The sequence below is a fragment of the Typopeltis vanoorti genome, chromosome 24 (genome assembly GCF_054136105.1).
Source record: "Typopeltis vanoorti isolate ZY-2024b chromosome 24, IOZ_Tvanoo_1.0, whole genome shotgun sequence".
NCBI classification, from domain to species: Eukaryota; Metazoa; Arthropoda; class Arachnida; order Uropygi; family Thelyphonidae; genus Typopeltis; species Typopeltis vanoorti.
The window spans coordinates 54095104-54109581 of record NC_143572.1 but is presented as its reverse complement, the minus strand read 5'-3'; the positions used below and the strand labels follow the sequence as shown (position 1 = coordinate 54109581).

At 36.6% G+C, this 14478-nt stretch overlaps 1 protein-coding gene across 4 annotated transcripts in view; it reads right to left on the bottom strand.

Annotated features, from left to right (window-relative positions):
• Uvrag (UV-resistance associated gene) overlaps positions 1-14478 on the bottom strand; it is a 247078-nt gene that overhangs the window by 181497 nt on the left and 51103 nt on the right. The window lies entirely within an intron of this gene.

The following is a 14478-nucleotide window of genomic DNA, read 5'->3' as shown; positions in this document are numbered from 1 at the left end:
GTCCAAAACAGGAGAGATCACAGTTGCAGGGAATTTGATAAACTCCAGGAAGAGACATAGTTGAGCGTTTGTCTTTAGGAGAAGGAAAATGGGAAGATAATTTGTTAATTGGTGAATACGTAGCTGTTAACTCATATTTCTTCAGAATTCTTGCGATTGGTTCTGAAATCCCGGAGATGTATGGAATTGGAACTCGACATATTGAATCTTTGTTGTTTTGTGGTGGATTATAAGAATCGAGATGTTGAGTACTCTTTTCTGAAAAGCCATTGAGTTTCATGTGTTGCTGGATAGCAGAAAGTTCTTTCTGTAGAAAATTAGAAGTAGAACAATTAGTTTTGGCTCTTCTGACTAGACATTTTATGATTCCAGTTTTTTAGACAAGGATGATGGGCTGATTCTTTAAGAATATAACGACCTGTGAACGTTGGTTTCCTGTAAACTGTAGTTGTAAGAGTATTTGATGGTGACTGGATGAGGAGAATGTCTAAAAAAGATAACTGGTTGTTTTCTTCCATTTCCATAGTAAACGTTATATGATGATGTAAGGAATTGATACTGTTTAAAAAAGAAGGTAAGGAGTCTTTGTTGTGCAGCCATACAGTAAAAATGTCATCTATATATCTTACCCAAAAGGAAGGTTGAGGGAAAAGAGATGAGAAGAGGACTTTTTCTAGATGTTCTAAATAAAAGTTGGCTAAAGCAGGAGAGAGAAAACTTCCGATGGCAGTTCCTTCTACTTGGCTGTAAAATTTGTAAAATTTTAAAGAAAACAACCAGTTATCTTTTTTAGACGTTCTCCTCATCCGGTCACCTTCAAATACTCTTACAACTACAGTTTACAGGAAACTAACATTCACAGGTCGTTATATTCTTAAAGAATCAGCCCATCATCCTTGTCAAAAAATAGGAATCATAAAATGTCTAATCAGAAGAGCCAAAACTAATTGTTCTACTTCTAATTTTCTACAGAAAGAACTTTCTACTATACAGCAACACATGAAACTCAATGGCTTTTCAGAAAAGAGTACTCAACATCTTCTCGATTCTTATAATCCACCACAAAACAACAAAGATTCAATATGTCGAGTTCCAATTCCATACATCTCCGGGATTTCAGAACCAATCGCAAGAATTCTGAAGAAATATGAGTTAACAGCTACGTATTCACCAATTAACAAATTATCTTCCCATTTTCCTTCTCCTAAAGACAAACGCTCAACTATGTCTCTTCCTGGAGTTTATCAAATTCCCTGCAACTGTGATCTCTCTTGTTTTGGACAAATTGGACGTTCTCTTGAAAAATGAATCCAAGAATATCAATTCTCCATTCATCACAACAAACCTGAAAAATCTGGATTGGCTCAGCACAGGATTGAAACTAACCACAACATCCTTTGGTCAAAAACTCGCCTCTTACACAGATCCCATTATAAATTTGAACGTTTATTCAAAGAAAGCATAGAGGCCTTACTCCATCGTCCTAACCTGAATCAGAATGACTGTATATCTATATCAAAAATCTGGAAAAGTCTAATCAGGATAACTCATTAATTCATATTAATTTTGTGTTATTTAATATTATTAATTAATATCTTTATTTTAATCATGTCTCTGCTTAAAATATTCCCTTTAATACTTAGTGATATAACATCACGTGGCTTGTTCTATTTTTAAATGATCTATTGTCAGTATTCCACCTTGTATTTTTTTTTAAACTGTTCTTGTAGTGCCACTGAAGATGGTCTGCTATTTCCAGACTGAAATATTTGGTTAATTAAGTATCTTTCTTGTGTTTACATGCTTATATTATTCAGTCTTTATGTCACAAGTATCCTTAAAACATCACCTCTAATTACTTCTCAGCAGCTGTATAAATTCCATTTCCTTTCCTGCCTGTGACCATTCCTCCTCCCAATCTATGTCCACATAGTTGAAATCCCTTGTAATTATTACTCGACCTGCACACTCATCATGCTAATTTGCCAGTGCGTATTATCTACATTCTCTTTTATACCCACTGGATTATAGCAGAAACCAATTACATATTTCATACTGTTGGCCTCTATCTCACACCAGATAGCCTTAAATGAACTGCCCTCTGAATCCCTGTCACCATGATGTACTTTTTCTTTTTGGCTTCAGTTCCTCTGCTATCATTAGCAAAGTCCTTTCCCCCTATACTGTTCCTTCTATCCTCTCTGAAGACACCATATTCCTTGCATTCTATTTCTATGATCATAGCATCTTCAGTCAACCAGGTCTCACTAATGCCTTTGACTTTTGGCCAAGTTGTTAACCAATGACAAAAACTTCTCGATCTTATTTTGAATGCTTCTGGCATTAGTATATATAAACTGCAATACCTCCTTCATCCCACAACCTCCCTTACACCTTGTATTGCTTAGCCCAACAAATTTGTGCACATCTTTTCTAATTTTGTACCACTGCATAATGTAATGGCTAATTCATGTCCAGAACAATTCAGATACATGGGACGTATGTTACATCTAAGGTTTAGTTAAAATTGGGCATTTGTCATTTGGTTCCAAATGACATCTGACTGAGCAAACAGATAGCATGTCACTTGTGTCTCTATAGACTGCAGGTTCAAATCTCACTGAGGTATGTGTGAAACTTTAGCTACAGTCATCAGACCTAACATCCTATGCCAGGGAATGCCTAACCTGGAAACTATTCTTTCTGATCTTCTCCCTGAAAAATTTCTTACCATATTCCTTTGAATCCATTTAGCATCTTTAAATTTTGATAATCACTCTGAACACTTTGAATATTGACTTCCAAAACTAAATTTTGAGAAAACCACATACTCAAACTATGAAGTCATTTTACTTGGGAATTTCACTGTGAATAGCTCAACCTGGCTTCTATTGAGGTTCTTTCTGCTGGCAGACTCTTAACAAATTGCCCACTCCTAACTACTTACCAGTTAATTATTTTAATCGTCTGAGCACTCGACTTTTCCCTAACCAGTTCTCCTTCCAAATATATCAGTAGCATTATCGTAATTTTTAAGGGGTTTCATAATGGTACTGGAGAAGAGCTGAAGAACAGAAGTAAAGCATAGCATGGTCTTGATAGTGTTCTCCTTACAAACTGGTGCACTGTCCTTCCTTCCTTCCTTTCCTGCCCCCAACACAATCTGGAAGCACAGGTAGCAACAGAATTATGTACCATCTGGTCAAGAAGACTTCTGATATGCTGCCATTGAGTATGATCCCATATAACCAGCTGCTGGTCTGTGGAATTGCTTTACTGCTATAATCTCAAACAGAGGAGGTTCTGGATTATATATCTTTTGTACCAATGAGTTGGAGATAATGAAGTCGAGGTGTGACAGACATTGATATGAGAATAAAGGTGATGAACTGTTTAAGATATTGCAAATCTCAATGTGAATACTACAATACAATTGTATCATGAGAATGTGCAAGAGAACTGGCAGTGCCTATGACCAGACTAGGTCTTAGCATTGGTAAGACTGATGAGAAGCAGTGATTAAGGAACTGGTAAACTTGGTTATGAGTAAAATTCAGGAATGGGTGGACAGGAATATGATACACTACGGAAGACAGCACAGCTTTCTTAAAGGTACTCATGTGGTCTTGACCTGGGCAAAACATGTAGAAATTGCAGTTAAGAAGGGATATGTGTGAAACTACAAGGCAGGTGAATGAGACACTTAAGAGGCAGCTTGGAGCAGTAACAGGGCATAAAGTTCTGCAAGGGAAAGATGTTCACAGTACACTGTCCCCTATGTAATGTGAACATATGTCCCCTATGTACTGTGGACAGATGTTCACAGTACATAGGGGACAGTCAAGAAGTATCTGAAGAAAGTAATATCACACTATATATATCCAAGTGTTCCGGAGGGTAAATTGGGTAGGAGTTGGTTGGACAAGTAATATCATTAAGCAAGAGCTGCAAAAAAAATTGTGGAAAGTATATAAGAAGAAAGGCGACCAGCTAAACTCATGATAGTATAAGGAATAGGCAAGAAAGGTGAATGAGCAGCATGGTAAGAAAGGCAAAATCACTTTATAAGAAGAAGTAAACCGAGAAGCACAAAGGAAATCCCAAAGAATTTGTTATGTGGCAAGTAGGAGGAAGAATGACTATGGAAGGATAACCTTAATGAGTGCAGATTACATGGTACATGGGATTTCATGGTAGAGAGGTAACAGAGAGAGATGAAATTGAGCTACTGAATGACCATTTTGGAAGGGTATATCATCCAACTGAAAATAATGCAGAGGTGACAGGGACTGATGTGAGAACAGAGGTTGAAGAATTGGAATTAATTAGGATATTGCAGAATCTGAATGCAGATACAGCTGTGGGAATGGATGAGATATCGGCTCATATTTTAAGAGAATGTGCAGAGGAACTGGTGATGCCTTTGACTAGGCTGTTTAAGTCTCAGCTGTGGCAACATCCCAAGAAATAATTTCTTGTGTAAAGGAGGATTTAAGTTTGTGACAGCAAATTATAGAGGCAGCGCACTTTGTGAAGGGTCAGTCATGCTTTAGTAATCTAACTTTTTATACTATTATGATAGCTGAGTTGGATAAAAGGGAATGGCTACACAATGATACCGCTGAATTTTGCAAAAGTGTTTGACAGGATACCACATGGAACCCAGTTACACAAACTGCAACAAATGGGGATGAATATGAAACTGGTGATATGGATAAAAGAGTGGCTGATGGATACCAAAAAGTAGTATATTGAAGAGCAGAATCCAGGAGACTAGTAGTGTGCTCCAGGGTTCTGTGCTAGGACTGTTGCTGCTTAATCCGTACATAAATGATATACGAAATTATTTGAAGGCAGATATTCAGTTGTTTGCTGATGATGCAAAATTGGATAAGGTAATAGTTAATTACCTTATCAAGGTGATGTTGAGAGCTTGCAGGATTATTCAAATGGGCTGATAATGCAGGCAAAACATAATTGGGATAAAAAGATTACAAGCTGTGTACTACCACATTGAGAGAACTGTACTCCAGGAAATTGATTAAGCCAGTGATTTGGGTGTAGTATATAGAATTGAAGTCTAGATGGAATATTGCCAAAGTAGCAGGGAAGCTCACAGATTTATTGAAGAACATACAAGCAGAGATAAAGGAGTTATCATTCATCTTTATAAAGCCTTGATATGACCACAAACTGGATTAGTCTGCTCAGGTCTGGTCAACTGGGGTCACTTGGGAATGAGAAAATGGTGGAGAGGATCCAGAGGCAAGTGACCAAAATGATGAGTGGTCTATGGATTGCAAAAGTTGGTTGGGGAGATAGGATAGACAGATATCATATCATAGGCCAATAGACAGACAGAGAATGGTGTATGGTGGAGTGGAATCAAGGCAAATGAGAGCGACTAGTGGAGCACCCTAGGACCCTATACTAGGACCACTACTCTTTAATTTGTATATTAATGATAGAGCAGAAGATATGAAAGGGGAACATTCAGCCAATGTTCCCCCTTTCAGAACATGCCAATGATGCAAAACTAGGAAGGACAACAATAGTTGATATAGGCGATGTAGATATCTTAAAAGATGATTTAAATAATTGGCAGTGTGGGCAAAGGACAACGATTGTCAATTCAATGTTGTAAAATGTAAGGTAATGCAACTGGGATGAAAATATTACACATCTGGTATCATATTGATGGTAATAGTTTACAGAAAATTTATGAGGCTAGGTATATTGGGGTAATGATGGATAGAGATTTGAAATTCAGAGGACATATTACTGCTCATCTTTTAAATAGATCCTTATCATCTAGATCATCCTGGGGGTATATAGTATCCCTTGCTCTTGGAAATTTACATACATTAGAACAACAACTGACAGAACTGCTAATATCCATCTATGTTCATCTTCAGCATTACGGTTGTTCTAGCATGCAGATATGTCATGGATACAAATCACCAAATCCAATGGGAGAAAACTTTTTGCTTACATAAAAGCAGATAGAAATCAAATTATTTTAGAATTTGACACAGACCTACAACATTCTTCAAACCTAAACAAATTTAGCTGCATCACATTACCAAAAATATGGGAGATCATTTTGAGACCTTCAGTTAGGACAGCTCCAGTTAGGACTGCAGGAACCTGTCTTGCACAATCAATTTATGTTTGCCTACTGGTATACATTGGCATGCTTGGTATATTTCTTTACACCCATGAAGATTCCTTGTTGACCATAGCAAAATCTTGGATTAGCAACATAATTAGATAAAATAAATTTAACTAATTATCTTTAGTCATGTTTTAGCATCATTTTGCATTACAGTAATCCTCGATTAATGTGCTCCTGATTAGTGAGTTTTCGATACCCAAATTCGATTAGTGCACCTATATACATCTTAAAAATAAATGTTACAGATTTTAAAAATTTTCTATCAATACATTTTTATGGCTAACTATTTTAAAAAATCACTCACCAGAATGAAATATAGTTACCGATTTAAAACATTTCACGAAGTTATTTTTAATGGCATACTACACTACTTCCATGTACACTAAGTTCCAAATTTTTACCACCAAAATTTATGTCATCTACTATAGTACGCCACAGATTCGAGACCCTTTGCCACTTCTGCACATGTCACAAAAAGGAAAATCCATTCCGATAATAGAGTAATCAATCCGTCTTCTGGGACGAGTTGTTTATTATTACATGTGGGAAAATTAACTTCTCTTTTATGATCATTGTAGTTTTTAAAGCAGTAACTATTTTGCTTGTATAACAGTTGGGAAATTTTATCTATAAAGCACGTGATTTCACGTGTTGGCAATCAATTCGTACGTCCTTCATTTCTTTCTCCACTTCAATGATAACATCCAAAAGTTAATTAAATCTCATTCTGAAGAATTGAGTGATTCCGACCTGCTAAATTTAGATGCACAGCGGGAAGATCCCGAAGAATATGAAGAAAATTTAACCACTGATAGTCAGTCAAAAGAGATTTCACAGAAACAATTTGAAAATATTTTTCCCAATTGAATTTTTAAGCAGCAATGCTTAGAGGCTGACTCTGATGAAGAAAGAAGCAGTAAAATTTGCAGAAAAGGCAATAGGGCCATACCATCGGTTGTAGGAAAAAAAGAAACAAAATGTCCACTAAACTACATTAGCTCAATTCTTTGTTAAGAAGTAGAATAATAAATTTATATTCTGAATATGTTTTATTGTCTTTCAGCTTCATGGTTTTCCTTTAACTAGACCCTGAGACATACCCTAATTCTTTTATAAAAAAATTAAGGGTCAAAAAAGAAATCTGAGGAATGAATTATACATTTTCCCATAGATTATTATTATATTCGATTAATGCATTTTCAATTAATGCGCCTATTTTAAAGAACGCATTAGGCGCACTAATCGAGGGATCGCTGTATGTAACTTTTCATGCAATACTATCATAATATTCTAACATGTATCTCCTGAGGGTACATATCAAGAATTAGATGAAGAATTATCTTTAGACATCACAAATCTATTATGGATACTTGGATGTCAATTCTTCACTAAACAACGTGAGCGATAATCATTGTCTAAGTATCCATACCAAATATGTGAAAGGTAAGTCTTGCCTTAGCAATTTACTTCCTTTTTATAATAAAGAGAGAACTGAGATAGATAAAATACCATATTATGATGCTGCTGGACTATACAGAGTTGACAAGATACCACCTAAAACTAAATGAGCAAATGCAATGAATATGAAGCTGGTGATGAATAGACATCAAAGAATGATATGATGGAATAATTTCCAAGAAAAGGCAGGTATGTTAGTGGTTTGCTTGAATGGGAGGCAGGAGAAACAACTTGAGCCATTACTGTTTAATTAGTGCATTAATAATATAAGAAATGATTTCAGAGGAAATGCAAATTAGAGAACAATTAATAACAATGATTTCAACCTAGTCAAATTAATAATAATAATTAAGAAATAAACAATATAAGAAATGATTTCAGGGGAAATGTAAAATAGAGGAGAACAACAATAATGATGATTTCAGTCTAGTCAAATTATCTTCTAGGATGATTTCAATAGACTGAGAGTTTAGGCATGAGATTGTGTTTGCAAGTTTAATTTTAATCTAGCAAAACACAAGGTTATGCACTCTGGGATGAAACCATTACAAACTATATATTGCAATTCTGAAAGCAGACTGCATGAAATTGACAAGCCTAAGGATTTAGAGGGAAGAATGATGGTAAATAGGGATCTGAAGGTCACGGGCCATACTCTCAGTGAGAAAATCAGCTAAAAGGATCACTGAGATGCTGGTAGTAAGGCTTATACATTGGCTACTCAAACTATTTTTTAAGGAATTAACTAAAATAAATTTAATTAATACTTGCAATATTTCAGGAAAGACAAACTGCTAACTACCATCATCATCAGGGAACAAAAAATGGTATGGCAATATGGTGAAAGGAAAAAAAAAAAAAAACAGTACCAAGCTTCGACACCTGCTTACTCCATACCATACATTGTAATTATTCAGTACATTTTTTTTTTTCATGCCCTACTGTATAATAAGATACATGCACACGAAGTAGTGAAGATGAAGCAGGTCAACTCAAAATAGGCCTAAAGTCCTAAATAGTGTCCCTTAGTCAGCTAAATTGGGCATCCTTGGTTGTTGGGCTAAAGTATAGAGGATGAGAGCTTCCAAATCTGTTGAGGTTAGGGTAGTTTCTTATGGCAGAAACATATCTGAGGAAAATTCTTTCATATTTCTGTTTATGCGATGGAGTGGCTTTTTTCCACCTTATTCTATCATGAGTGACCAAAGCACAGTCAGCAAGTTCTGAATGGCTATAGTGATGGAAATGGATATAGTCCTTATGTTTAGCCATAGTAGGATAATGACTACAAGGGACCTGGTAAACACCTGGAAGGTCTGATGATTGTGGATGGTCTTTGATGGAGCAAATAAAGAATGCTATTTTTTTTTTTTAATGTAAGTGGTTAAAAGGTTGTATTTTTTAAAAAAATATTTTTGTTAGTTTTTTTGATGTAATTTGGATATATAAAATAATGATAAGTTTGGTGTACTCTCTTCTGGAGACTGTGTAGGTTTATGGTTTTAATATTTTCTGGATATAGTAAGAATTGTAGCTATTAGATAAGTTTTTGTGAAGATGATCAAAGTTGCAGTGGAAAGAGCACTGTTATCTTAACTAATTAATTTAGCCCCATTATTATAAAGTTTTAATAATTCCATACTGTTGGAAAGGTGGAGGTGACTGTGAATATGTTTACTAGTGTATGTAGGTTTTCTGTAAACATAGAATGCCAAGGATCCACTAAGTTGACATGTAATTCAAATGTCTAGGAAGGGAGGCTGCTGTCATTTTCTTTTTCATGCAAACTGGATCCTGGGATGTTGATTGTTTTGGTGTGTTAAAAATATGTTGGGAGCATCTAGGCCATGCAGCAAAATGGAGCACATATCAACAAAGTATAGTCAAACAGTGGATCTATACGGGACAGAATTTAAAGCTTTCTCTTCAAATGTTTTCATGAAAAAACTAGCCAGGAGGGGAAAGTGGAAGGCATATGGCTGTCCCCTCTATTTGTTTGTAGAATTTTCCTTGTCAAACAAATAGCCAGAATCCATAGTAAACTTAAACAAGGCTGAAATTCAAGGAAATTCAGCTTGAATAAGGTCTCAAGCTCAAGTGTCTTTAAATGGGATATTGGTGAACAGAGAGAGAAGACACTGAAAATGACCACAATATTAGTGTTTTGGAGCGCAATGTTTTCTATATTGGCTTTAAAGTAGACTGAGTTTTTTTTTCACATGTGAGGAGGGTATTGCGGTATATTGGAAAGCACTTTTGCTAAATATTTGGCTAATTTGTAAGTGGGTGAATAAATGGAATTACAATTGGGCACATTCTGTTTATCAATTTTGGTTTTAGTTTATTAGTAACTTCAACAGGCCAGGATGTGACCTCACTTTTAAGGAGAATGTGAAGTGATCTAATCTGTGTATTGGTAGGGTCATAGTCCAAGGGAAGGTAGGCTGAGTGATCTTTAAGTAAAAGAGTAAGTTTTAATGTGTAATTATAGTAGTTAAGAAGTACTGTAGCATTTCCTTTATCAGATTCAGTAATTACTATTTTGATATTCATCTTGATTTACAATAGAACTTCAAGAAGAATAATAAAGTAGTAATTACTAAATCTGATAAGGGAAATGGCATAGGAGTTCTGGCTATTTTGTTTTGATTGGCAAGAAAAATTGTACAAACAGAGAGAGAGAGAGAGGGACAGCCATGGACTCTCTGCTTTCTCCCCCCCCCTAATTTCTTCATGGAACCATTTGAAGAGAAAACTCAAAACTCTGTCCCATACAGACCCGCTATATGGTCACACTTTGCTGTTTTCTATATTGGCTCAATAGCCTTAATGTCCTCAACATATTTTTAACACACCTAAACCACCAACATCCCAGGATCCAGTTCACATTAGAAAAATAAAATAACAGTCTCTCCTTCCTAGACACTTTAATAACATGCCAACCTAATGAATCCTTGACATTCTCTGCTGACAGAAAATCAACACACACACACACACACACACACACTAGTGCACACATTCAGTTACCCCCACCTCCCAATAGTATGGAATTATTAAAACTAAATAATGGAGTTAAATTAATTAGTTCAGATAAGTGCCCTCTCCACTGAAACTTGATCATCTTCATAAAAACTTATCTAATGGCTACAATTCCTACTATATCCACAAAATATTAAAATCATAAACCTACACACCTTCTCCAGAACAGACTACACCAAACTTATTATTCCATATATCTAAAGCACATCCAAAAAAATAAATAAATAACCAAAATTTTAAAATACAACCTTTCATCCAGTTACAAACCATATAAAAAATTAGCATCCCTTATCTACTCCACGAAAAACCAAACACAGTCCCTTGACCTGCCAGGTTACCAGGTCCTTTGTAGCTGTAAACTATCCTACTATGGCCAAACAGGTAGGACAACCAACATCAAAATTGCTGAACATAAGAACAATGTCCATTTCAATCACTGCAGCCATTCAATACTTGCTGACCATACTGTGGTTGGAAGAAAGTCACTCTACTCCAGCACAGCAAACAGAAATACGAAAGACTTTTCTTTGAATATTTCTATCTTAAACTACCCTAACCTCAACAGATGATTTAGCAGCATGAAACTGACCGAAATTTGGAAAGCTCTCATCCTCAATACTTCAGCCTAACAACAAAGGATGCCAATTTAGCCTCTAGGAAACACTTTTTAGAACTTTAGGTCTACTCTCAGTTGACATGCTTCATCTTCATTACTTAGTGCACATATCTTATATTTTGTTCCTTGATGATGGCAATTTGACTTTGTCAAAATATTGTAAGTATTAATTATATTTTAGTTAATATATTAGACTACATTATAATTTCCTTAAACATAGTAATTGAGTTGCAGAAGAACACACTGACAAGTAGAGATAGGAAATTATTAAAGTTCTTATGATTTCGAGAGCATATAGTGTGAGGTAGAGGTGGGCAAGACAAGATATTTAGTGGGGTGTTGCTACAGACCCAGGAGCACAGAGAATGGGGAAAAGGAGATGTTTAGACAATTAAGTTTGGCAAGCACAAGAAGAATGACTGTTATGGGAGATTTTAACTACAATAGTATAAATTGGAGAGGGGAAGGTGCATGTAGCAATAGGGGAATAGAATTTCTAGAATTCTTGAGGGACAAATGTCTTAGGCAACATGTAACAGAGGGAACAAGAGGTTCAAGAGTTTTGGATTTGGTTATAGCATCAGAAGAGTTGATAATAACTGAGATGACATCTTTCCCACCAGTTGGAGATAGTGACCATATGGTTTTGACTTGGAAAATGAATAGACATGCAGGAGTATCTAAGAGATGGGAACTTATGTGGAATTATAAAGCAGGTGATTATAATAGTCTTAGACGTCAACTTCGGGAAGTTTCATGGAGGGAGGAATTGGAAGGCTGGGATATCATTAGTGCGTGGGAAATTGTGAAAGAATATTTGTTAGCAGCAATGGAAGTTGTATACCACGAGTCAAGAAGAGAACACAATTTGGAGTAAAGTGGATGACAAACAATATTAAACAGGAACTGCATGCGAAAAAGAGGCTATGGAAGAGATATATGGAGACAGGTGAAGAGAAGATGCATGAAGAATATAAGACACAGGCCAGAAGAGTGACTAGTGTGGTAAGGAAAGCGAAACTGGAATATGAGAGGAGATTGGCCCTAAGATCCAAAGAAAATCCTACGGAATTTTTTAGCTATGTGGCCAGTAAGACGAGAAATGACTGTGGAAGAATGATATTGTGAGATAAAAATGGGAATAGAGTGACTGATGCAGAGGACATAGTGGAATTGTTCAATGAACACGTTATTGGAGTATTTCATCCTAGAAGAGTCAGTTTTAATGCTAGAGGGATAGGGCAGGTTCGAGGTCTAGAGGTACAGGAGGAGAGTGTGTTTCAGATATTGAGTACTCTGGATGTCAGTAAAGCTTTGGGACTGGATGGTATTTCACCACAAGTTTGAGAGAATGTGCTAGGGAACTGACAGTGCCTTTAACCTGGCTTTTCAACGAAAGTCTGGCTGCGGGAAAGGTGCCCAGGGAATGGAAGGAAGGCAAGATAGTGCCATTGCATGAGGGTGGTAACGGACTGGAAGTGTCTAATTATAGGCCAGTTTGTGTGTCATCAGTAGTTGTTAAGATCTTGGAGAAAGTAGTGAGGGACCATATACAGCATTGGGCAAAAGAGGATAATGTTATCTGTGAAAGTCAACATGGATTTGTGAAGGGAAGCTCTTGTTTTAGCAATATGCTAGCCTTTTATAATAAAGTTACAAGAACATTAGATGAGGGAAAGGCATATACTGCAATTTTCTTAGACTTAACGAAAGCATTTGACAGGGTGCCACATGATAAGCTGATATTTAAGTTGCAGCACATGGGTCTGGATGTCAGATTGGTCAACTGGATTCAGGATTGGCTGTCTGATAGGTATCAAATAGTTGTGTATGGTGGAGCAGTTTCAAGGAAGCAGAGGGTTACAAGTGGGGTCCCACAGGGCTCAGTACTAGGACCTATATTGTTTAACCTAGGTTAAACAATATAGGTCCTAATGACATTGCCAGTGGATTGCAAGGGGATATTCAGTTGTTTGCGGATGATGCGAAGCTGGGAAGGATTATTAGTAATAGTGCAGATGTGGTAGCCCTGCAAGAGGATTTGAATAAGCTAGATAGATGGGCAAATTAATGGGGGCTGTTGGTTTAATGCAGCAAAATGTAAGGTCTTGAGGTTTGGGAAACATCAATGAGATGCTGCATACTCTATGGGAGGAGTTATACTGGAGGAAGTAGGGGAAACTTGAAATCTGGGGTTGATGATTGATAGAAACCTGAAATTTAGGGGACATATTGCAAAGGTGGTGAAGGTAACACAGCGGATTGCTGCAATTATGAGAAGGACACGGACTTGCAGAGATAAAAGGGTTTTCATTCCTTTGTATAAGTCTCTGATCAGACCACACTTAGACTATTGTTCTCAGATTTGGTCCCCAGGATTTGATGGGGACAAATTAACTGTGGAAAGGGTACAGAGATGGATGAAAAAGATGGTTTCAGGACTGTACAATTTTGGTTATGAGAATCGGCTGAGGGAATGTGGACTGCAGAGTTTGGTGGATAGAAGAAGGAGAGGTGATATGATTGAGACTTTTAAACTATTGAGAGGTGGTTACAGGGTTGACACTGGGGAGTTCTTTCACTTGGTTGAACAGCAGGAAGGAGTGATGACAAGAGGCCATCCCTGGAAGTTACGAAAGGAAACTGTGAGAAAGAGCGTGAGGAGTGGTTTCTTTGCATGGAGGGTGGTTGAACCGTGGAATGCACTGCCTGATGGAGTGGTGAGAGCAAGAACGGTCAATGAGTTTAAGGAGTGGTATGATAGACTGTGTGTTTCTTAGGGGGGGGGGGGACCTCCCCTCGATGAGTCTTGACAGACTTTATGTTCTTAGGAAGGACCTCCCACGAAGAGTCTTTTGACTCCATGGAGGCCTGAATAATAATAATAATAATTAACAAAGAGTAACAAAACAGGTTATCCCTATTTGTACATTATTTAAATTAAGGGGATATTGAATCCCACATTGTTTTAAAACCGAATAAGAAACCTATTTGTACAGTTCTGATCTGGCCACATCCAGACTGATCTGGTCGCCTTCATTTCTTGGGAATGGGGATAGACTGAAGTTCATGGATTACAATGTTACAAATTATGTGTTGATTACAAAATATAGATGATAGAAACACTTAGATGTTTGTATCATCTAAACTTTGGAATTTGAAGGCAGCTTTATAGAAGAGATGCTGAAAA